The 25,296-nt window shown below is 41.9% G+C and overlaps 1 long non-coding RNA gene across 1 annotated transcript; it reads left to right on the top strand.

The window, feature by feature from the left end:
• Positions 1-1,533: 1,533 nt before the first annotated feature.
• Positions 1,534-24,439, top strand: LOC118538903 (uncharacterized). The gene is made up of 3 exons (XR_004918833.2): positions 1,534-1,899; positions 11,359-11,505; positions 23,347-24,439. It is a non-coding gene; the product is annotated as an uncharacterized LOC118538903 (long non-coding RNA).
• Positions 24,440-25,296: the final 857 nt, after the last annotated feature.

Genomic DNA, 25,296 nt, shown 5'->3' on the forward strand with positions numbered 1-25,296 from the left:
AATGGACTGAGCCACCCAGGGGCCCCTCTGAGTCGGGTCTTAAAGGACAAAAAAGATTTCAGTAGATGGCAAAGAGGAATGGTTTATTTATTAATTGTTTTGTTTTATTTACATTATTTATGTATTTGAATAGCTAGTATATTAGCTGGTTCAAAAATCAAAACAATATAACAGAAGTACACTAAGAAGTTTTACTTCTACTCTACCTCCATCTATGCCTTTCCCTACCCCATCATACCCTGTCCTGCCCCCCTGAGCTATCATTTTTATTAGTTTTTATATATTATTCCAGTATCTATTATGCAAATAAAATAATACACACACACATATATATTCGTATTTTTACCTCTTTCCACAAATGGTGGTAAACTATAAAAACAGCACAGCTGTTTGGTTTTTGTTTTTTTGGTTTTTTTTTTACTCAACAATATATCCTACAGATTTTTGCCTACCAATACGCTGAGAGCAACCTCATTCTTCTTTACAGCTGCATAGTACTTCATTATATAGATGTCCCTTATTTGAAAGGTCATTTTAAGCACCTTGTTCTCCCTCCTCCCTCATCTCTGCACCAAAACTTGCTCCCCAAAACACTGAGCTTCTTTAGTTTAGTAAGCTGATTTGCCTGGCTAATTTAATAAGCCAGTTATACCAGAACATTTTAAAAATGGCAATTTGTTTATATGTATATTTTGTAAAATAGGCTGTTAGAACAAATGTCCTATTTCAGAGGAGTCAGCTTACAAAGGAAATAATCAGTGAAGCATTTTTGGTGCAGGGACTGAGTCTCTAGGTCTTTCTTTTTCTTTTTTTTTTTTTAAGATTTTATTTATTTATTTGACAGAGAGAGACACAGCGAGAGAGGGAACACAAGCGGGGGGAGTGGGAGAGGGAGAAGCAGGCTTCCCACGGAGCAGGGAGCCCAATGCGGGGCTCAATCCCAGGACCCTGAGATCATGACCTGAGTCGAAGGCAGACACTTAACGACTGAGCCAGCCAGGCACCCCAGTTTCTAGGTCTTTCATATTCTTTCTTAAAAGAATCTCTCCCTATGCTGAAGACACAGCAGGGACTCAGCTCACTCTGACTGAGAATTGATTCCCGTGGTGATTGTTGGGGGTTCCCCAGGCTGCTGATGAAGCTACTATTTAAGATAGGTTCCCTAAACACCTTCTTAGCAGTCACACTCTCTGCCCACAGATGTGAGCCTGGCTGGTGTGAAGGTAGAAATTAGGTGCCTCCGGTCTATTCTACCTTCATTGTTCCAGGTTGTAATAAGAACTATACCAATATTCCCTTACCTTTGTTTTGTCTCAACTAAAAACATTTTTTAAATTAAACCAGATGATTTTAAAGGTAATAGCAGATTTGACTTTCCCTAAGTAAACTCCTAGTCAAAATGCTAGTGTGCAGCATGGATATGTGAAACCTGAGAAGAGAATAAAGCTAACGTTTTTATGTTGGTAATTACTGTTGACTTGGTTTTTGCTTTTAGTATTCTAAGCAGCTCCACTGTTTTGTGTGACTGCTATTTTCAGCCATCTTTTATCTACGGTTTCTCTTAAACGTCTTTCTTTTCATTGCTACAGTTAAGAAGCTCAGGTACATAATTTTTCCTGCAGAAGGACGTGGGCTGTGTTTGTGTGTGTATGAGACCCGATTCTGCTGGCTGCCCTTTTGTTTCCGTTGTCTTGATGATTGTGGATTGCTACAGAACCGATTCGTCTGCAGCCTCGGGATCAGTAAGAGAGATGGCCCAAATGAGCAAATGGGTGAGTTGTATTCCTGCTTCTGTTTGCTCATCCTACTCAGAAGTGTCTGGAAAGTGGATGGTGACTGTGGCACGAGGACAGTTGGAAGATTGTGAACCATAATGAATATTCTGCTCCCTAAATCAAGGTGGGTTCTGTGCCGTTTATTCTCGCTGGAGAAGGATTGAAGTACCGTAAGCAGCAAAGAAAAAAACCTGTTATTTCAAATGCCAGTGATGGAAACCCTATTAAGAAGGGCCTTTTGTTGTTGTTGATTGCCCATTTAGATATGAAAAATGAGGCTCCAGGGCAAAATACCGAAGAAGAAAGCAGAACAAAGAAAGGGCTACATTGCTTTGCAAAGACAAGAGAAAAAGAAGAGAAAGTCACCGGAGGACTATATCATGGCAGAGGCTGAGGGCAGAGGGGAGAGAAAGCGAAAGCTAGCCAGGTGTTCCTGGGAGCGGGCATTCCAGACGAATGTCTAACATTCAATTATGAGTTGTTGTCTGTGCTCTAGCTCCTCTCTGTTGTGCCCTCCCAAACCTTCTGGCAAATCTGCTGCAGGCACAACCTTGTGTCAGTGGTCCTGTGGGAGGGAGAGAAATGGGGCCGTGTGTGACATGCGGTGATACGAGTATGTGGAAGCTCCACACACAGCAGTGCAAACACAGACCCAAGGCTGAGGAAAGACATCAGAGCCAGCATGGAACGGCATATGTAAGCCCTCTGAGGATCCCCAGACATGTCTCAAAGGGCTCTGGATTTCTCACTTCATGGCAGCTGGTAGCTCAAGCCCCTTTAGTTCAATATTACAGAAAAGGGTAACCCTATAATCCTGCAAGAATGAGAAAACTCAGGCTACCGACATCTCAGTAACCAGTATAATTGAGGTTAATATATAGATTTTCTAAGAAAAGAACAATGAGATATCCTGGTCCAAAGTAATACAGTTTTTTCCCCTAACATAGAGAGGTCTACAAGAAAATTCAGTGGGCTTGGAGTGCCAGGTCTTTGGTAACTGGAGGGGAGGAAACATTCTTCTCAACCCTCTTAGACTCAGTCTCTGTTGGGTCTGAAAATTAAACTGACAAAGACAACAGGAAAAAAGGTGCACAAATGTTATTGAGTTTTTATATATACATGGGAGCCCTCAAAAGAGAAAAAAGACCTAAAGAAATGACTAGAGCAGGAAGCTTTCATATCATTTAGACAACAAACAATAAATGTGTGAAGAATTGATGAGACAAATGGGTTTAGACTAAAAGTAGTAAGTGGTGAAGAAATAACTAAGGAGATATTTAACAAGGCTTGTTTGCACAGATTTTTTGGCTTCAGATTTGCTGTCTCTGGTCATAAGAAAGACTTCTTCCCTGCTGCCACAGGGAGGGTGCCTTTCGCCTGGGAGTATTAAGACTTGTTTCAGGGAAGAAAGGCTAGGGGAGGGAGGTCAGATGACCTTTCTGCATATGCCATTAAAAAAAAAAAAATTCCTTCCTCTTAAGATATCTTTAAGATTAATGTGGTACCTTAAGATCCAAGGTACCACATTTTGGGGTAACATGCCTTGAAACCCAACAAAAGCAAGAAATGAATATATATATATATATATATATATTCATTATGGTTAAACTTAATTTCTGTTTCTGTTTGGAGTTCCCAACTATCTCAGTCATTCAGTTTAGGTGGGGTTGTGTCTGAGCTGGGTGATGAAGGTTGAGAAGGGAAAAGTGTATGTGTTGCCCAGGTCCCACTGGGGTCATCCTACCTTCTACCTTTGGAGAGACACCCAGTTTCCCTCTGACCTTTGGTCATCAGTCCATGTGTATTGGGCAGAGTTGTCCTGCATTCCTAACCATAAAGCCCTTCCAGACCCAGTTCACCTTGAGCTTCTCTTATGTCCTCACAGATTCTCAGGGATTGTTTGCTACTTCTGGGCTATCCCAACAGGCAGGATACCTTGTGGATCTGCTTTAGACCTTTCATCAGCTCTGGGCCACTCTTTGGTGTGTGCAAAACCTCCCACCACTCCTGCATCACACTGGGACCCAGGGCGCTTAGGCCCATCTCTTAGAGTAGACACTCCTGGGAATGAGGCTGTAGACCTGCCCTGTCATCAGCTCCTTCAAACTATCTGGAAATTATGTTTTACCACCTCAGTGAGAAGAGAAGCAAGGCCTCAAGGCTCCTATTTCAGGGACCTCTAAATTCTGAGCACTCCTCTTCCCTGCCAGTGGTGAAACTTTGTGTACCAGGTGCTGTCCAGGCTCCCTTGATGGAAGCCATGCTCTCAGACATGCAGAGCCTAAACTTCTGAAACCCAAAAAAGGCTGCTTTTGCAGTGCTGGCCACCTTTTTCCTGAGGCAAAGGCTCAAGTGTCAGTGTTACTGTTTGAAACTTCTGTACCCATCACTAGGAGTTAAGAGAGTCATCTGGCAGATTGCCTCTCAAAACACCTCAGTTCAAGGTCAGAAAAGTCAGCACTCTCAGGATACCATGAGCAGAGATGGGATATATAGAAAGCATTTGTAATTCAGATTTTTTTTTTAAGATTTTATTTATTTATTTGAGATAGAGAAAGAGAGAGAGAGAGAGCATGAGAGGGGAGTGGGGGAGGGGCAGGGGGAGAGGGAGAAGCAGGCGCCTCACTGAGCAAGGAGCCCAATGTGAGGCTCAGTGTCATGACCCTGAGATCATGACCTGAGCCAAAGGCAGATGTTTAAACGACTGAGCCACCCAGGTACCCTAATTCAGCCTTTTTTACTAAGAATGAGGATGAATTCCTTTTTAATTGAACCAGAAAAAATCAGGCTCCTTCCAAAGTATTCCCTTTCTTAAACTTTCATTCAGGTGTCTTCTGTCTTAAATACTGTTTTTCAAATCAGAGATTCTGAACCTGAAGTTCATGAACTTGAAATCATGTGTAAAATTGTCTAGGTACCTTTTTCTGAGGTAAGCATCCGTGGCTTTTGTTTGTTTATTTAATCAGATTCTCCAAAGAATTTGTGACCCAGATAAGGTGAAGAACTATTGCTCTAAGCCAAGGTCACAAATCTATTTCTCCTTAACTTTTGTGGATTCCTTTTTTTTGTTTGTTTGGTTTTTTTTTGTTTTTTGAGGTGAATTATATAGAAATCCAGTATATATATATATATATATTTTTTTTTTTTTGTAGTTTTAAATTTTATTATGTTATGTTAGTCACCATACAATACATCATTAGTTTTTGATGTAGTGATCCACGATCCATTGTTTTCGTATAACACTCAGTGCTCCATGCATTACGTGCCCTCCTTAATACCCATCACCGGGCTAACCAATCCCCCCTCCCTCCTCCCCTCTAAAACCCTGTTTGTTTCTCAGGTCCGTAGTCTCTCATGGTTCAACTCTCCCTCCAATTCCCCCCGCCCATTTTTCCCTTCCTTCTCCTAATGTCCTCCATGTTATTCCTTATGTTCCACAAATAAGTGAAACCATATGATAATTGACTTTCTCTGCTTGACTTATTTCACTTAGCATAATCTCCTCCAGTCCCATCCATGTTGATGTAAAAGTTGGGTATTCATCTTTTCTGATGGCTGAGTAATATTCCATTGTATATATGGACCACATCTTCTTTATCCATTCATCTGTTGAAGGGCATCTCGGCTCTTTCCACAGTTTGGCTATTGCGGACATTGCTGCTATGAACATTGGGGTGCATATGGCCCTTCTTTTCACTACATCTGTGTCTTTGGGGTAAATACCCAGTAGTGCAATTGCTGGGTCATAGGGTAGCTCTATTTTTAAATTTTTGAGGAACCTCCACATTGTTACCAAAGTGGCTGTACCAACTTGCATTCCCACCAACAGTGTAAGAGGGTTCCCCTTTCTCTGCAACCTCTCCAACATTTGTTGTTTCTTTCCCTGTCCATTTTTGCCATTCTAACTGGTGTAAGGTGGTATCTCAGTGTGGTTTTGATTTGGATTTCCCTGATGCCTAATGATGATGAACATTCTTTCATGTGTCTGTTAGCCATTTGTATGTCTTCTTCAGAGAAGTGTCTGTTCATCTCTTCTGCCCACTTTTTGACTTGATTATTTGTTTTTTGGGTGTTGAGTTTGAGAAGTTCTTTATGGATCTTGGATACCAGCCCTTTATCTGTAGTGTCATTTGCAAATATCTTCTCCCATTCTGTGGGTTGCCTCTTTGTTTTGTTGACTGTTTCCTTTGCTGTGCAGAAGCTTTTTATCTTGATGAAGTCCCAAAAGTTCATTTTTGCTTTTGTTTCACTAGCTTTTGGAGATGTATCTTGAAAGAAGTTGCTGTGGCCGATGTCAAAGAGGTTACTGCCTATGTTCTCCTCTAGGATTTTGGTGGATTCCTGTCTCACATTGAGGTCTTTCATCCACTTTGAGTTTATCTTTGTGAATGGTGTTAGAGAATGGTCGAGTTTCATTCTTCTGCATGTGGCTGTCCAATTTTCCCAGCATTATTTATTGAAGAGACTGTCTTTTTTCCATTGCATGTTTTTTCCTGCTTTGTCAAAGATTATTTGACCATAGAGTTGAGGGTCCATATCTGGGTTCTCTATTCTGTTCCATTGGTCTGTATGTCTGTTTTTGTGCCAGTACCATGCTGTCTTGGTGATCACAGCTTTGTAATATAGCTTGAAATCGGGCAACGTGATGCCCCAGCTTTGTTTTTCTTTTTCAACATGTCCTTGGCGATTCGGGGTCTTTTCTGATTCCATTCAAATTTTAGGATTGTTTGTTCCAGCACTTTGAAAAATGTCATTGGAATTTTGATTGGGATGGCATTGAACATATAGATTGCTCTGGGTAGCATAGACATTTTAACAATGTTTATTCTTCCCATCCATGAGCATGGAATATTTTTCCATCTTTTTGTGTCTTCTTCAATTTCTTTCATGAGTGTTTTGTAGTTCCTAGAGTATAGATCCTTTCCCTCTTTGGTTAGGTTTATTCCAAGGTATCTTATGGTTTTTGGTGCTATTGTAAATGGAATCGTTTCTTTAATTTCTCTTTCTACAGTTGCGTTGTTAGTGTATAAGAAAGCAACTGATTTCTGTGCATTGATTTTGTATCCTGCCACATTACTGAATTGCTGGATGGGTTCTAGTAATTTGGGGGTGGAGTCTTTTGGGTTTTCCACATAAAGTATCATGTCGTCTGCGAAAAGAGAGAGTTTGACTTCTTCTTTGCCAATTTGAATACCTTTTATTTCTTTTTGTTGTCTGATTGCTGTTGCTAGGACTTCTAGTACTATGTTGAACAACAGTGGTGAGAGTGGGCACCCTTGACGTGTTCCTGATCTTAAGGGAAAGGCTCTCAGCTTTTCCCCATTGAGGATGATATTCGCTGTGGGTTTTTCATAGATGGATTTTATGAGCTTGAGGAATGTTCCCTCTATCCCTATACTCTGGAGAGTTTTAATCAGGAAAGGATGTTGTATTTTGTCAAATGCTTTTTCTGCATCAATTGAGAGGACCATATGGTTCTTCTCCCTCCTCTTATTAATGTGTTCTATCACATTGATTGATTTGCGAATGTTGAACCACCCTTGCATCCCGGGGATAAATCCCACTTGGTCGTGGTGGATGATCCTTTTAATGTATTGTTGGATCCTATTAGCTAGGATTTTGTTGAGGATTTTGGAATCCATATTCATCAGGGATATCGGTCTGAAATTCTCCTTTTTGATGGGGTCTTTGCCTGGTTTGGGGATTAAGGTAATGCTGGCCTCATAGAATGAGTTTGGAAGTTTTCCTTCTGTTTCTATTTTTTGAAACAGCTTCAGTAGAATAGGTATTATTTCTTCTTTGAATGTTTGGTAGAATTCCCCAGGGAATCCATCAGACCTTGGACTCTTGTTTTTTGGGAAGTTTTTGATCACTGCTTCAATCTCATTACTGGTTATTGGCCTATTCAGGTTGTCAATTTCTTCCTGTTTCAGTCTTGGCAGCTTATAGGTTTCCAGGAAGGCCTCCATTTCATCCAGATTGCTCAGTTTATTGGCATAGAGTTGTTGATAATAATTTCTAATAATTGTTTCTATTTCCTTGGTGTTAGTCATGATCTCTCCCCTTTCATTCATAATTTTATTAATTTGGGTCCTTTCTCTCTTCTTTTGGATAAGTCTGGCCAGTGGTTTATCAATCTTATTAATTCTTTCAAAGAACCAACTTCTAGTTTCGTTGATCTGATCTACTGTGTTTCTGGTTTCTAATTCATTGATTTCTGCTCTAATTTTAATTATTTCTCTTCTAATGCGTGGCTTAGGAGTCGTTTGTTGCTTTTTCTCTAGTTCTTTAAGGTGTAGAGTTAGTCGGTGAATTCGGGATTTTTCTATTTTTTTGAGTGAGGCTTGGATGGCTATGTATTTCCCCCTTAGGACCGCCTTTGCAGTATCCCATAGGTTTTGGACTGATGTGTTTTCGTTCTCATTGATTTCCATGAATTGTTCAAGTTCTTCTTTGATTTCTTGGTTGACCCAAACATTCTTGAGCAGAGTGGTCTTTAGCTTCCAAGTGTTTGAATTTCTGCCAAATTTTTTCTTGTGATTGAGTTCCAGTTTTAGAGCATTGTGGTCTGAGAATATGCAGGGGATAATCTCAATCTTTTGGTATCGGTTGAGACCTGATTTGTGACCCAGTATGTGGTCTATTCTGGAGAAAGTTCCATGTGCGCTCGAGAAGAATGAGTATTCTGTTGTTTTAGGATGGAATGTTCTGTAAATATCTATGAGGTCCATCTGGTCCAATGTATCATTCAAAGCTCTTGTTTCCTTGTTGATTTTCTGCTTAGATGATCTGTCCATTGCTGAGAGTGGCGTACTGAGGTCTCCTACAATTAGCGTATTGTTATCAATATGACTCTTTATTTTGGTTAACAGTTGGCTTATGTAGATGGCTGCTCCCATGTTGGGGGCATAGATATTTACAATTGTTAGATCTTCTTGTTGGATAGACCCTTTAAGAATGATATAGTGTCCTTCTGTGTCTCTTATGACAGACTTTAGTTTAAAATCTAATTTGTCTGATATAAGAATTGCTACCCCAGCTTTCTTTTGAGGTCCGCTGGCATGGAAGATAGATCTCCATCCCTTCACTTTCAGTCTGGATGTATCTTTAGGTTCAAAATGAGTCTCTTGTAGACCGCATATGGATGGGTCCTGTCTTTTTATCCAATCTGCAACCCTGTGCCGTTTTATGGGAACGTTTAGGCCATTCACGTTGAGAGTGATTATTGAAAGATATGAATTAATTGTCATCATGTTGCCTGTGAAGGCGTTGTTTTTATAGATTGTCCCTGTAAATTTCTGTTGTAGATCACTCTTGGGGTCTTTCTCCTTTTATAGAACCCCCCTTAATATTTCTTGCAGGGCCGGCTTAGTGGTCACATATTCTTTCAACTTCTGCCGGTCGTGGAAGCTCTGCATCTCTCCATCCATTCTAAATGAAAGCCTTGCCGGATAAAGTATTCTTGGCTGCATGTTCTTCTCATTTAGTACCCTGAATATGTCTTGCCAGGCCTTTCTGGCTTGCCAGGTCTCTGTGGATAGGTCTGACATTATTCTGATGTTCCTCCCTCTGTACGTAAGGACTCTCTTCCCCCTAACTGCCCTTAAGATGGTTTCCTTGGTTCTAAGATTTGCAAGTTTTACTATTACATGCCGGGGTGTTGGCCTGTTTTCCTTGATCTTAGGAGGGGTCCTCTCTGCCTCTAGGACTCGAATGTTTGTTTCATTCCCCAGATTAGGGAAGTTCTCAGCTACGATTTGCTCAAATACATCTTCTAGCCCTCTCTCTCTCTCCACTCCCTCTGGGATTCCAATTATTCTGACATTGGAACGCCTCATGGTGTCACTTATTTCTCTGATTCTATTTTCATGGATTCTGAGTTGTTTTTCCCTGACCTCCTCTTTTCCCTTTTTATCTATTATACTGTCTTCCAGATCGCTTATTCTCTCTTCTGTCTCAGTTACCCTAGCTGTTAGATTATCTAGATTGGATTGGATCTCACTGATAGCATTTTTAAGTTCTGCCAAATCACCTTTTATTTCTGCCCTCAGAGACTCTATGTTGCCATTAATTGATTTCTCCATTCTAGCCATTGTCTTCACAATTGCTAGCCTGAATTCCATCTCTGACATCTTGGTTATATCTGCATCCATTTGTAAATCTGCAGCATAAGTCATAATCTCTGAGTCTTTTCTGTTTTGGGGGCTCCTCCTCCTAGTCATTCTGTTGATGGATGTTTGAGGGAATGTATAGAGTCGAAATTATTGACCAGAACCCAAGCAAGATGCACCTGTTTTCTTGGGACCTTAGGGTTGCTGGCCTCTTGTTTTCCCAGCCTGTCTTCTGCGGGAGGGGCCTGCCGCGCTGTTCCTCAGGCAACCCTGTTTGGGCGGAGTTGTCCTGCGCCCCTGTGGCGGGGGATGGGCTCAGTGGGAATCTGTCTTTGGGGCTTTTGTTCTCTGGCGCCTTTCCCTGGCGGCTTTCCGCGTCTCTTCCGCGAGTCAGAGCAGAAGAGACCGTTTCCAACCCTCTGCCTCAGAGCAGAGAGACCGCAGTCTGTTCTTCAGTGAGCTCTCCAGGCCACAGTCTCCGTTTCTGTCGGTGCTGCTATAAACTGCAGCGGCCTGGGTTGTGCGCCCCTCCGCAGCGCCCCCAGTCCTGCCTCCAGGTCGGGGCACGTCTCTGCCCTTTGTGCTTCTAAAACCACCAGCTGCTCCCAGTTCGCGCGCGCGACTCCGCCGCTCGGGGTCCCACCCCGGGGGTTGCAGTTCACCAGCGGGACCCCGGCGCACCGGGTTTCCTGCTCGGAGGCTGCAGTACGCGTGCGCACGACCGTTGCTCCAGTTTCTGTCGCGTGCGCGCGACCCCACAGGTCTGGTCCTCCACCCCGGGGGCTGCCCTAAAGTCCTTTCCTGACGCTACCGGTCTGCGAGTGTGTGCCCGTCCGCAGCGCGCGAGGCTGTCACTCACCGGCGGTGTAGGATCCCCACGGCCAGGCACCCTCCTGCCGCCGTTTATCCTCCGATATCTGCCCGCAGGATCACGGCTCTCCGCTTCGTACCTCAAAACCAACCGCCTGCGATATTCTGTTTGTAGAGATCCAGATCTTCTTACGTCTCAGGCTGGTTTCGTGGGTGCTCAGAGTGGTCTGGTAGATATCCAGCTCAATTCCAGGGACCAGTTGAAATAGGGTCCCCTACTCCTCCGCCATCTTTCCCCCCTCCTCAACTTTTGTGGATTCCTTTGACCATGTTTTGAAGTTTGGAAAGTAAAGATCTGTTCAAATGAAAATCATCATTCTGTGCACTGAATTAAAGCCTTAAAAACCCAGGGTGTCTGGGTGGCACAGTCAGTTGAGCGTCCAACTCTTGATTTTTGGCTCAGGTCGTGATCTTGGGGGGTCGTGAGATCCAGCCCCGAGTTGGGCTCCACGCTCAGTGCAGAGTCTGCTTGAGTTTCTCTCCCTCTGCCCCTCCCCCACTCACATGCTCATGTTCTCTCTCTCAAATAAATAAATCAATCTTGAAAAAAATAAAATGAAGCCTTAAAAACCCGAACTTTATGCCTGCTATCTCTTCCCCAGGTTCAACTTACGATGGCACCCTACAATTTTGAAGGAGAGCTAGATATGACACCTGCCACCTCTTGGTCAAAAGGGCTAGACACATGTCTGCTTCTCCTTACTGCTCAAGGTGCATGCTTCCTGAGACTGGATATCCCTTCAATTGCAGTATGTGTGCAGTTGTATTCCCCTTAACATAGACCTTTGCATGGTATAAAGCTCTTTGGTGTGCCTTATTTGACCCTTACCACAACTCCATGGGGTAATGAAGGCAGATATTCTTGGCCCCATTTTATAAATGCAGAAGGGAAGCTTAGGATCATGACTGGTTCCTAGTCCTGCCGGAGCTTATGCACAGCAGGGTGCTGACCACAGTTCTTTCAAAAGTGTTTTTATTTAGAAAGCAATTATAAGACACTCATTTTTGTTCTGTTCTGTTAAGAATTGAGTTGTCTCCCCCTCATTCATATATTGAAGTTCCCCCCTTCCCTCCCCTGTACCTCAGAACGTGACCTTATTTAAAATAGGGTTGTTGCTGATGTAGTTAGGATGAGATTATACTTGATTAGGGTGGGTCCTTAATCCAGTATAACTGGTGTCCTTATAAGAAGCGAAAACTTGGACACACACATGCACATATAAAGATAAAGGCAGAAGATCATATAAAGATAAAGGCAGAGATCAGAGTGATGCTTCTACAAGCCAAGGAATGCCAAAATTGCCGGCAAACCACCAGAAGCTAGGTGAAAGGCATGGAACAGATTCTCTGCCAAAGCCCTCAGCAGGAACTGACCCTGCCACACCTTGATCTTGAACTTCTAGCCTCCAGAATTGTGAGACAAATTATTGTTGTTTAAGGCACCCAGTTAGTGGTACTTTGTTACAGTTGCTCTAGCAAACTAATATATACTCTAGTCCACAATTTTTAAAAATCAAAGAAATACATGAATCCTTGCTTAGTATAAGATATTTAAACAATGCAGAATATATTATATAGAATAAAATATGAAATGCCCACCTCACCATGTCAATACCATCCCCCTCCCAGTGTAGCCATGGTTATATTGGGTAGCTATCCTTCTAGAACCTTTTCTATGCATTGACATACATATTTGTAGAGGTTCCCATATGTATATTGAACCTAGTTTTTCTGACTTCGGGTTTTCATTACCTGTAATCTTTCTCTCAGATATCTAAGATAATGTTTGCTCTTGTATCAGTTGTTAGAAGTGTTCTTTCTCTTCAACAATCCATTGAAGTGTGTGTGTGTGTTAATAATCATTCCTAGGAAGAAAGAAAAATTCAAACAGAAGGATCTCCCTGACTCAAAACACACACATTGGAAAAGCTTTTGGAGATTGCACATATAGGTATACTTGCTTTGTGTTCATCCCACTGCAAGACACTAGGTAAAGGTGTGAAATGCAAGTTTCATGAGACATTTTCCACCCAGTTTAGAGGGTAACTCATGCTCCCACATAAACATAAATAGTAGTTGTTTACCCACAAAGATTTGACTGGAACCCTCCAAGTTCCACCTGTTAAGAATATAGTTTTTCCCACTGTCTGGACAAGGTGCCACTCTTTCCTTCCATCAACTCAGAAATGTCTGCTTTTTCAAAACAAAGCAAAACAGAAAAGACAGCACTATCTCCAGATGGCCATTGTTGCAGGGAACATATGGTGCCTGGGAGGAGAAAGAGAACCTTGGGCTCCTCTAGTCTTTTCCAATGGATACATGGGTGAGGAGTCTGAAATGTACCATCTGAGAAAGGAGTGGAAGCTCCAGGTCTGAGAGGCAAAGTTACCAGTCACATCCTGCAACACCAGGGGGCCGTTTCCTAACCTGGTTTTCTTTCCACTTTACTCACCATAATTCTTAGAATATTCATTCCCTGAGCACTAAACAAATGAGGCATCCCTGAGTAATAGCTGAGGTTGAAAATATTCCATTAACTTTTCTGCTTAAGGAAAATAAAGCAGTAGAAGAGAGGTAAGGCCATAGAACAGGAGGCTGAGGCAGAAAAGAGGAACCTGGAGGCCACAGGGAATAAAGAAAGAGAAGGGAAGATACAGAGAAGCAGTGGGGGTTGGGAGGGATGGGAGGAGGGGTGACCAGAAGGGGTGTGGACAGGAAGAACCTTGGCTACTGTGGTAGCAGGCTCCAAGGTTGGTCCCTTGTGATGGTTACTTTTATGTGTCAACTTGGCTAGGTCATGGTATCCAAATATTTGGTCAAACATTATTCTAGATGTTGTTGTGAAGGTGTTTTTGGATGAGATTAACATTTAAATTAGTAGACTTTAGGTAAAGAAGACTCCTCTCTATATTGTTGGTGGGACTCATCTAATCAGGTGAAGGCCTTAATAGAAAATGACTGACCTTCCCCAAGCAAGGAGTAATTCTACCAGCAGCCTGCCTTCAGACCCAACTGCAACTCTTCCCTTCTTTTCTAGAGTGTGGCCTACCCTGCAGATTTTGGACTTTAGAGGCATAGTCAGCCTCTAAAATCCTATGAGCAATTCTTTAAAATCAATCAATGTCTGTCTCTCTCTGCTTCTCTCTGTCTCTCTATCAAGGTCCCCTATACACCCATGCAACTCCTTCAGCCAAAAGATAGGGTTTATTTCTCCTCCCCGTGAATCTGGGCTGGCCCTGTGATTTCTTTGACCAGTGAAATATGGCAGATGTGAAATTCTGAGATTTCTATGTCTAGGCCATAAAAGACTTGAAACTTCCACTTTCTTCCTTTTGGAACATTTGCACTTGGAATGCTTCCACTTAAAACCCAACTTCCATGCTTTGAAAGGCCCTAACCACAAAGAGAGACTGTGTGGAGGAAAATCTAGGCACTCTGGTCAACAGCTCCCATTGAGGATTCAGCACCATCTTGGATTTTCTAAAACCAGATGAGCCCTCAGATGACCATGGCTCCAGATGACATCATATGGAGCAGAAGAATGACCTAACTGAGCTCAGTCAACCCATAGCATCATGAGAGATAAGAAAATTGATGTTGTTTTAAGCCACTACGTTTGGGGCTGGTTTGTTACACAGCAATGGATAGCCTACCTTAAAATTTGGCCTAAGGTAGGCATTTTGTCTACTGACAACTCAGTTTTTTGGGATGGTTCCATCCATACTCTGTAAGAATCCATTAGAGCTCCCAGAAAAATTATTTTCAAACCAGGCTCTCCTTTCCCTAAGTCTTCAAGCAGTTTAAGCTAACATGCCAGCTGGAGAAAAATCATGAACCTGAATTATACTTCTGCACTTGAACCAAGCAGCTAAAAACTAAAAACCTTTCACTGTGTTTTCCAACAGCCAATGATTTGTTCATTAGCAAGGAAGAAAAGTGACCCACACCTTTTTAACTTATAGAGCCTTCTTGGGGTGGAGAAAGAAACTTTGCCATGGAGTCATCTGAATTAACTCCACTATTATTTTATTTTCTTGGGACAAACGGGGCCTTAATGGCTTCCTTTCAACAAAGTAATACACTGCATTACCCAAGGTCATTATCAACCCCAACCATGGTGGAACTAGGCCAAACTGCTCGTAAGCTTCACTTTATGCCCTACCACAGGAATGCCCTCCATCTCTGAAGAAGATGTTCATTCCAGTCCTATGGGAAGTTTGATGTTAAGACCTGGTAATGACGTTAAGACCTTTACAATATGATTTTAACTCAAAAGAATATAAAAAATTTCATAAAATCTCACTGTAACAGGGTCTAAAATTTATTCTTTACACTCAGATGTGTGGGGGGGGAAATGTAGTTTATCTATTTCCTGTAAATAATCTGATATTCCTTAGGGCTACATCAGTTGCATGGGGGTGGAGGTTCAAAAACACAATCTGAACTTGCCACAGATGATGGCAACAGTGTACTGCAGTTCCGCCATCTCTCTTACTCTCTTAGATGACTCAACTTTCCCCTCCTCCTGCTTTTCTTGGGGGGAGTGGAGACGTGCGCAGCTCGCATGGCCTGAGGGCCTGTATCCACATGGTGGAGAGCTTCAGACTTGCATTGTTCTGCTGGGGAATGAGGCCTCTGGTCCAGTCTCTAGAATGTTGGCCACCAGGATGTGTCTGGGTTTCAGACATTTTCCCTGGTCATGTGCCCCTGGGATGTGCCCACTTCTGTGCTCCTGTTTACCAAAAATGTACAGGACCTTCTAACCCCCAACAGATCCCGCTGAGGGAGCTACTCCAGCTCATCTGAATAGTGGCCTTGCTTGCACCGTTGTAGTATTGTGTCGTGTTGGCAGAAGCTGGGTGCAATTCTTTTCTTAGAGGCTTACCCCTCCTGCCCCATCCCACCCCCCAAGCAGAGGAGCATGCCACTAGCCCTTCACCCGTGGTGACCTCAGATTCCCTTACTCTGGATATTTTTACTAAGTACCTCCTGGAGGACTCAGTCCTAGTGGGCACAATGGGACACATATGACTGAGCTCCTTCCCCTACCTCTCTGCCTCACAGTTGACCAGGGCTGGAAGGAGTGTGTTTTACTACTGTCTCCATCATAACTGGGTTCTCTTTATGCTATAGAACAGGAGTTGGCAAACTTTTTCTGTAAAGGGCCAGATAGTAAATATTTTAGGCTTCGTGGGCCATATGGTCTCTGTCACAACTACTCAACTCTGCTGTTGTAGTGTGAAAACAGCCCTAGACAATATATGAATGAATGGGTGTGATTATATTCCACAAAAGCTTTGTTTGTGAAAAATAGGAGGTGGGCCAGATTTGGTCGGTGGGCCATAGTTTGCCGACCCCTGCTGTGGAAGAAACCAGTTGAGCTGAATCTTCCATGTATAGATCTTGATCAGGAAGTGTGGTGGGTTAGAGATAGCCACAGTTTTTTCTTCTCTTTTTTTCTTTCCTTTCTTTTTTTCTTTCTTCCTTCCTTCCTTCCTTCCTTCCTTCCTTCCTTCCTTCCTTCCTTCCTTTCTTTCTTTCTTTCTTCCTTCCTTCCTTTCTTTCTTCCTTTCTCCTTCCTTCCTTCCTTTCTTTCTTTCTTCTTTCTTTCTTTCTTTCTTTCTTTCTTTCTTTCTTTCTTTCTTTCTTCCTTCCTTCCTTCCTTCCTTCCTTCCTTCCTTCCTTTCTTTCTTTCTTTCTTTCTTCTTTCTTTCTTTCTTTCTTCCCATTCTTGCCATCAACTAGTGGCACCCTGAATCTTCACATTAAAAGTTCATAACTGCTTTGACCAATAAACTACAGTGGAAGTGACAATGTGCCCGTTTCTGGTTCAGTCCTTAAGAGACTGGCAGATCTCTTTCTATCTCTTGGAACACTCATTCTTGAAAGCCTGAACTGTCATGTAGAAAGTCCAATTACCCTGTAAAGACTATATGGAGAGGCTCTGAGATTATATGGAGATTAGAGGGGAGCAGAAAGGATCTGGAAGCCCAATCTTTCAGCCATCCCCCCAAGACACCCGGCATGTGAGTGAAATGGTCATGGATCTTTCAGGGAAGCCCAGCAGCCAACCGACTGCCCCCAGCCCAAGCTGTAGGAGGTAGAAGAATCATGCTACAAAGTTCTGCCCATATTCATGACCCACAGGAATTCTCTGAAGTCACTAAATTTAGGTGGATTGTCTGAACAGATTATGGATGAAAAGTCAGTGAATTAACTCAAAACTGTTATTCTTGTTCTATTTAAAATGTAACAGTCACTGGGGTGCCGGGTGGCTCAGTCCATTAAGCGTCTGCCTTGGGCTCAGGTCATGATCCCACATGGGGCTCTCTGCTCAGTGGGGAGGCTGCTTCTCCCTCTTCCTCTTCAGCTCTGCTCCCTCTGCTTGTGCTGTCTTGCCCTTTCTCCCTCTCTCTCTCAAATAAGTGCATAAATAAAATCGTTTTTAAAAAAATCTAACAGTCACTGAATCTTATTGTTTCCTCCTCTTGGTAAATACATGGTAAAGCTTCAAGCAATTGACCTCTTGTCTTACATAGCAGGGCATGAGATGATTCCTTTTTCCTACCACAAAATTCCAGCCAAAAACTTGAAAGAAACATGAGCAAATAAAACAAAACAATAAGTGGTTTGGGAAATAAGAGGACTTTGGCATGTGTTTGACAAGGTTTACATTTTTACTGCCATATAGGGGCTTGTAACTTCCTTGGCATAGTTATTCAGGTCTGTAGGGCAGCACACAGGATAGAATGTGTCTATTCAAGTGTCACAGGAATTAAAAAAAAAAAATGAATACAAGGCCTTTCTCCTTTCTGTCTGATTTTCAAGTAGGAAGGGTTCTTGTTTGTAGGTATATCAGCATCTGGACTTCCCTGATTTTGGGACAGAGTCTGGGCGATGGACAGATTTTCCCAAGAAAAATAATTGGAGTAAGGGACTAGACTACGCCTCCCAGAATGATTTTGGGGGGAGCAGAAATGGAGGCCCTGGGGTTGGGGGTGGGGTGGGGGTGGGGAGAGAATGGAGGAGTCATGTGGAGGTAAGGGCAAAGCGTGGATGGGAGAGAAAGAAACAGATTGTGAGCCACTCTGTCAGCTCTGTGAGTGGGAGACAGACACGGCGCCGGGTGCGTGTGGGGGAAAAATTCCATAGTGGGCAATGGGGATGGGGAGTGATTTATGGAGTGGCAGCCGCTGATTGTGTGGAAAATAGTAACAGAAAGCAGAAGAGAAGATTGTTAAGAGGTTTGTTGGGCATTAAGAATGCTGTCTTCACCTCCAACTCTGATCTTTTCTAAAAGGCTAAATAGCATTGGGATAGTTAGATTATCATACATGCCTGTTTGTAAACCGAGGCGTTTTCTGGTTTTCAAAAGTGTCCTTTAGAGGAGAGGAATCATAGCCAAGTCCCTACAAAGTTTCTCATATTTGGAGCTCTCTTCCATTTACTTCATTTTGAACAGTTAAATGCTGTTTGGGGGAAGGCACAATGGCCTAAAAGATCTCAATCAACGCCATTTTTTTTTTTTTAAGATTTTTTCTTTATTTATTTGACAGAGAGTGAGACAGCGAGAGAGGGAACACAAGCAGGGGGAGTGGGAGAGGGAGAAGCAGGCTTCCCGCTGAGCAGGGAGCCCGATGCGGGGCTCGATCACAGGACCCTGGGACCATGACCTGAGCCGAAGGCAGACGCTTAATGACTGAGCCACCCAAGCACCCCAGTCAACGCCATTTTTGAGTGATTCTAAAAATCACTTGGTGGAGTCTAAGAAAAAAGCAAATATATTTAATATAAATTTTGTTGTTTGTTTCTGGAGTATCAGGTCGCAATTACACTTGATGTCTACAGAACATCTTTTATAGCTCTTTACAAATCTGTTATAAATCTTCAAATAGATCTTTATAGGTCTTTAAAAAGCAAAACAGTATCGGTTTATGTTATGGAGACCAAACATAAACACCAACAAAATGAACATGAATAAAAACAAGACATCTAATAGTACACAAATGGGTACTTGCTCCTAGAGGAACATTACCAGCGACAGCATCGTGCATGGAATCAAAAAGCACTGATTCTCCAACAGCTTAGATGGAAATAAAGATGCTGCACCCTGGAACACTGTTGGGAATGCTTCTAACAATGATTTCGGTTACATTTTTAGTGATTTTTCTTATTGGGGAAAATAGAAATTTTTCTTTATATCTAGGGTTGTTTTGTTTGGGGACATACAGACAAATGTTTATTTCTTTTGTGTTTTTTTGCTGTTTCTTTCCATTAACACTGCACATTCATTGAGCCACACAATTATATTTGGGTTTCACACTATATTCTTTAAGACCTATCTACATAATGCAGACAAAAGTTACTCTTTTGTTTAGATTTCAATTTTGTTTCAAGAGAAAATATAGCATTTAGAATCTTTGTATCTCCCAAAATTTGCTTCTGCATTTCTTGACAGGTATAAACAACTTCAGAGAAAATTCCAGGTAAAATCTCATAGGTGATAATCACATATAAATGTACTTCTTGAAATTGGCACATAATTTTGTAATATTATTTTAACTTCCCAAAGCAGAGAGCAGAAAAGGAGCCTAAACAAAAATTTCTTTAATGTTTGTGTTGATTAGGAATAAGAGAAGTTATGACTAGAGCTCTCTATTGATCTAGCATTGCTGTGGAATCAAAGTCATGAGTTTGGCACAGTACAAGTCGGGTCAGTCCCCAGACTTGCTTTGTTTGGCTTGTACAATGTTTTTTGTTTGTTTTGAGTTTTAATCAGTTCCTTTTAGATGGGGTTTACCATAATTACCATTACTCCCTTATGCCCTGCTTGCTTTAGTCATTTCTATTATCTTACTGATGTTTTGTTTTGTTTTGTTTGCAGTCCTTGGTGAGAATGTATAGAAATTAGTTCCATAAGTTGACTATAAAACCTACAAAGCAATTTGGTTATGCATCAGTTGCTTTATTATTTCTAGATTCACTACAAAGTGGCCTTAGGTTGGCTCTCCCTGCAGCTTTCTTAATGTTATGTGTTTAGTTTACTTGTAACTCTGGACCTAAAAATAATATTGCAGCACCCTGGTTACCATTGATGGCATTGAATTATTCCCTCTGAACAAAGGCCTTTGGTGTTATTAGGGATGTGAGATGCAGGTTCTCATGCTCGTGAACATCAAAACTGGACTCCCTGAAAGAAAAGTTTATTTCAGAAGTCTGGTTCAGGCTGATTTCAAACATTTCTTGAGGGCCTACTAAAAATCTATAGTATTTTTTACCTTTCAGGATCCATTGTGTATTTCTTTTTCCTATTCTGTAGACCAAACAAATAGATCACAAAGAAGAGAAGACTTTATTCTGAAAAACAATGTCAATCACATTAGCATCTACTTGAAATGATATTCCTGTGTGTTAGAATCCCTTAGTAAGTCTCCTTCCATTTTTCTAAAAAAAAAAAAATCTGAGTAGCAATAATATGCATTTAGAAATAAAAGCCAGCTGCTCATCATACATTCACAGCTCCTCCCACCCCTTCTTTGCAGGGCACACAGGAAGTCAAATTTTCAGTTTTATTTTGCCTTTTTCTTAATCTTCTACTGCAAGGCTATTTTCCAGTTAGATGGCTCTGGTGCCTGGAAGTAGGTACTTTTGTGCCCTGCCTCCCTAAATAAAAAAGGTATTTATCCATTTAGCACATTGTCTTTTTCAGCACTTTTTAGACCGAAGGGACTTAGACAGCACACACATTTTGGAAGACTCTGATGCTATTTCATCAATTATAAAACCACATTTTAAGCAAACATGTTTCTCTTATCTGCTTTTTTTTCTAAGATATGAGATGTGCTAAGTTGATTGCATAAAGGGCCGCAATTCTCTACTCCTCCTATCTAAGCCCTTTGCAAAGTGACTTTTCAGCTCCTTCCATCCAGAAGTAGAGTCCATTTCCCCACACTTGAACCCGGGCTGGTCTTGTGACTTTCTCTGGCCAATATGGCAGCAGCAGTGATGCGCTCGTTCCTAGTCCTCGAGAGGCCTTGTGCTTCCATTCTGTCTTATATAGCCTTGCCGCTGTCAGGGGAACAGGGCTGGGCTGGGTTGCTGGAGTGTGAGAGAACACATGGAGCAGAACCAAGTCATCCCAGCTGAGGCCATTCCAGATCAGGCTGCCCCCAGCCAACCTGCCAGCTGGCCATAGATGCCCGAGAGACACCAGCCAAACCCAGTCCACACCAGCAGAACTGCTCAGCCAACCCATAGGCTTGTAAGAAATAATAAAGAGTTCTTCTTAAGCCACTGTATTTTGGGGTGGTCTGTTGTACAGCGCTCGCTATTGGCTATACTTCCTCATAGTAGTTTAGTATAAGTGCACCTTTATCAGAGACAGAGGTGCTGCTACACTGCGATTCGGACGTTAGTGTCAGATTGACATGTTCAGAATCCCAGCTTTATGACTCACAAAGTGTGTGACAAGCGAATCCCTCTAAATTTAGTTTCCTCATAGAAACTAAGGAAAATTAGCACGTCGAAGGGCTATTGTAAAGATGAGAGATGATTATATATAAAGTGCCTGGGAAATAGGCACTCAATAGATGAAAGGGACTAGTGCATTTGTGTATATGTTTGATGTTATGTGACTTATAACAGCTAAGTTTCATCTTCCTGGAGCCCACTGGTTTACAAGTAATAGATTGACAACTGGTCTATGTATCTATCTGGCCTCGGCTTAGGAGGCCTGCCTAAACCTTAAGTAACTGTAGGTAAGTTACCTCTAAGTGACTTTCTTCTCCTAGCAATATCTTAAGGTGGTTCTCCTTGGAGACCTAGGAATTATACAGCCCGGACGTTCATTCTGCAACCCATGGCATTCACTGCTGCTGGCCTTCTCTGTGGTTCAGTGTGACTATGCTGACTTGACCTGCCTCTCCCTGGTTTGCTGCTCTTGTTTGCTTGCCCCTCCTGCAGTCTCTGTGACTGGTGGCATGTGGACATGGTTACCATGGCTTGGCTTCTCCACCCATTCACTCTATCTTGTTACTCTCTTTATCAGTACTTTTATCAGGTTCTCATGGCAAAGACAGTCTATATACTCACTCAACCCCACCCCCTCCCCGGCTACATGGCGAAAGTATATTTCCCTGTCCCTCATATCTGGTAGGGCCATCCAACTAGTTTTAAACAATGGAAATTTGTTGCAGGCTTGATGTATATAACTTCTGAGTTGAAACAATGAAAAGTGGATGAACGTTCTCCATGTTGCACTGGTTCCTCTCCGTGGTTGACTGGTTGGGAAAGATAGATCAGAAGACAATGGTAGCATAGAGGATGACAAAATTACTGGATGGAAGGAGCCTGGATCCCTGTGTTATCACATGGAAGAAAGCCTCCTAAGGGAATGACCTGACCGCGACAATCTGCACTGGACTTTGCACGAGTTAGAAATGATTTTTTATTATGTTAAGGCCCTGAGATTTGAGAGGTTGTTTGTTACTGCAGCAGAGCCTAACGTATCTTGACTAATGCAGCTCTGAAATTTTATAGCCTATTTTGTTTCTTAAAATGCTCCCAGCATCAGAGCTATAATTTGTATCATTGCTTCTCACATATACTTTGCATCTTTAAACCTTGGCAAATTTCTTGGAATTTGGGTAGAAAGAAAATATAAACAAACTCTGCCAGTATTTTGTGGATGCTCACCATTTGCTAGGTTTGGGGTTAGGCACTGAGGTCGGATAGACAAAAGACAAAAATGACACCACAAGGCCTCCTTCAATGTCACACCTCTCCAAGATGGAGTTCTGAGATCTTCACTCGGCCCCCAAGTACAAATTCTCTGCCCATACTGAATGTTGAAGAAGGGCAAGAGATAGTCTTTTTCCCTTTGCTTCTCCTTTACAAGTCTCCATCCTTGAGGCTATAGAGGGCAGCTCTGCCATATCATGTTACTTTTCCCTCCCAGAAGATCCAATGGAGACTCCTGTACGGAAGACCCCTCATTGCCTCCCCTAACATTAGGTGACCCTCACAAACACCCTCACTACAGATATAAAATTTCAGTGTCACAGTATTTTGTTGTTGTCGTTCATTCTCTTGTACAGATGCCAAGAAAGATGGATCACAAGATTGTCAATCTTTGGGTTTCACCCTAGCATTGTGTACAAGGCAGAAGGACCTGGTTATTTAAAATGGGAAAGTAAGTAATTAGTAAAATGATGTTTAGCTTTATTTCCCACTAAAAAGACAAAACACTTGGATAAAGAAAGAGACTATTTGACAGAGGAAAGATGAGGTTGATTAAAAAAAAAAAAAAGTAGTCCCAGCAGTAATCCTTGTTTCAATCATCACAAATTTGCATTCCCAATTTAGCTTCAGAGCCCTGAAACATTTCTCCTTCCAAAGCTTTTTGGGTTTTTCATCTGCTACTAAACAACATGTTGCTGGATAATTGGAGTCACACTTGGGGTGTTTTCAAGGATCTCTGTGTATTGATTAGATGCCGTTTGGGGCCAGGCAAAAGTGTGGTTCAGTAGAACTTCAGATTATTTGCCTGTTGTAAAATATTAAAAGGGTTTTGGGTTTTTTTTTTAAACCAGAGGTGACTACTGAGCCCAAAACGAATCAGAGGAGCCTCAACAGCTGGATGCTATAAATGCCTCAGTATTGGAACTCATCTTTCAATCATTTCACTAATCATACATAGAATATTCAGGAAAAGGATGTTTGCCATGGACCCATCATCTGTTTCCCAGCTCTGCAGTATCTGACAGTGAGTGAGATCGGCTCGCTTAAGTGCTAAATGTGTTGGATGGAGATAATTAATTCTCAATCTGTGTAAGTAAATCAGTTTCCCCTCTTTCCCTAGCTTTAATCAGGCTCCCACGCACAGGCGGGCAGGACCTCACACATGCTCCCTGCTCCCTGGTATGCTGTCAAATCCCGTATGCCAAAAGAAATCGACTTTACAGATTTTAGATGGGATTTAAAAAACAGTGTTCTTTACTGAACAGTAATAAGATTCTACTAACCCCTTGATTTACAGACTAAATGTGACAGATGTGGCTAATATGGCATTGCTAATACTGCAAAATACAATAAAATTCTATTTTTAAAATAGTGCCAGTTGAGAATCTTTCTTCCATGTAAACAATTCAGAAGCCCCTTACTGAAAAAGAAACCCTGTTTCTTGAATATGCTGCAATTGGCACAAAATATTTTGGTAATGAATTGGAAGCATTGCATTTTCTTTTCTCAGTGTTAAATTAAAAAAAAAAAACATTTAGAAGCTTAGCAATGATAGCAAGACTAACTTTATTTTTGTAATTCTCTGACTATTGAGTTCAAGAACCTAATAGCTAGCACAGAGCTGGCCACGCAACAAAGATATGTTGAACTAAAATCTGTAAAGGTTTGTTCAGTTGAAATGTCTGCTTTATCTTTAGCTTGACTTTTATCTGTTTGGAATGTTCCTCTGGCAATAGTACTATATTCTGACACATACTTCTTTTTTTAAGTACTAAATTACATTGCTGTTGGAGTTTTAGACTTTGAATATGCCCCATGTGGGACATTTCAAATGGTAGATGGAACTCCTATGCCACTGAAAATTTTAAACTATGTGAAAGAAAAATTTGTTTCTCTTACTAATTTCTGTCCAACCATAATATTTTTTATCCATGCTAAGATGATAAATCCAACTGAAGTAAATAAATTGTTTGGTTTTGTGTGTGTTACTGCCTTTATTTTTCTTGTAATCATTCTGAAATTCTTCTGTTGTTAAAAGGAAAGAACATTCAGATATACCCTTTTAATGAAAATTTTGATAAAGATGTATGAAAAGAAAGGATATAGAAAATAAGAAATGAAGAGGAGAGGAAGTAAAAGATGCTTTGATGAAGACATAGTGAAGATCTTCACTTGGAGCCTTCTATTCAGTGTAGGGTCCAGACCTCTGGGCACATTCGTTGAACTGTTAGGACCGGTAGGCCTCACCGAGGTTTTTGACATGGTCTCTAAGCAGCCTTTGGGGAAACAATCCATTCTCGGATTCTGAGCCCTTGGACACTTCTGAAGGCCAGGTGAGGGAGATAATGGAATTTGGGGAGAGGGGAGGCCTGAAGAGCATGTTGAGAGAGAGATCCCTTCCTTAGGAAAGATGAGGACTAAAGAGACCTTTAAGCAGCCCTTGGAGTGGGAAGATCCCATGGTCTGAATGTTTGTGTCCCCCCAGATTTCATATGTTGAGATCCTACCCCCAAGATGATGGTCTTAGGAGGTGGGGCCTTTGGAAGGTGATTTGGTCCCTTATAAGGGAGAACATCCCCCCCTCCAGAGCTCCCTAGTCCCTTATGCCATGTGAGGACACATCTGTGAACCAGAAAGAGGGCCCTCTCTAGAACCCCAAAATCCCCAGAACTGTACAAAGTAAATTTCTATTATTTATAAGCCACCCAGTTCATGGAATTTTGGTTACATCAGCCTGACAGACTAAAACAGATGGGGACTTCTAATCCAAATCACTGTGGCCTGAATCCTTACCCAGCCTC

The sequence above is a fragment of the Halichoerus grypus genome, chromosome 12 (assembly GCF_964656455.1).
Source record: "Halichoerus grypus chromosome 12, mHalGry1.hap1.1, whole genome shotgun sequence".
Taxonomy (NCBI): domain Eukaryota; kingdom Metazoa; phylum Chordata; class Mammalia; order Carnivora; family Phocidae; genus Halichoerus; species Halichoerus grypus.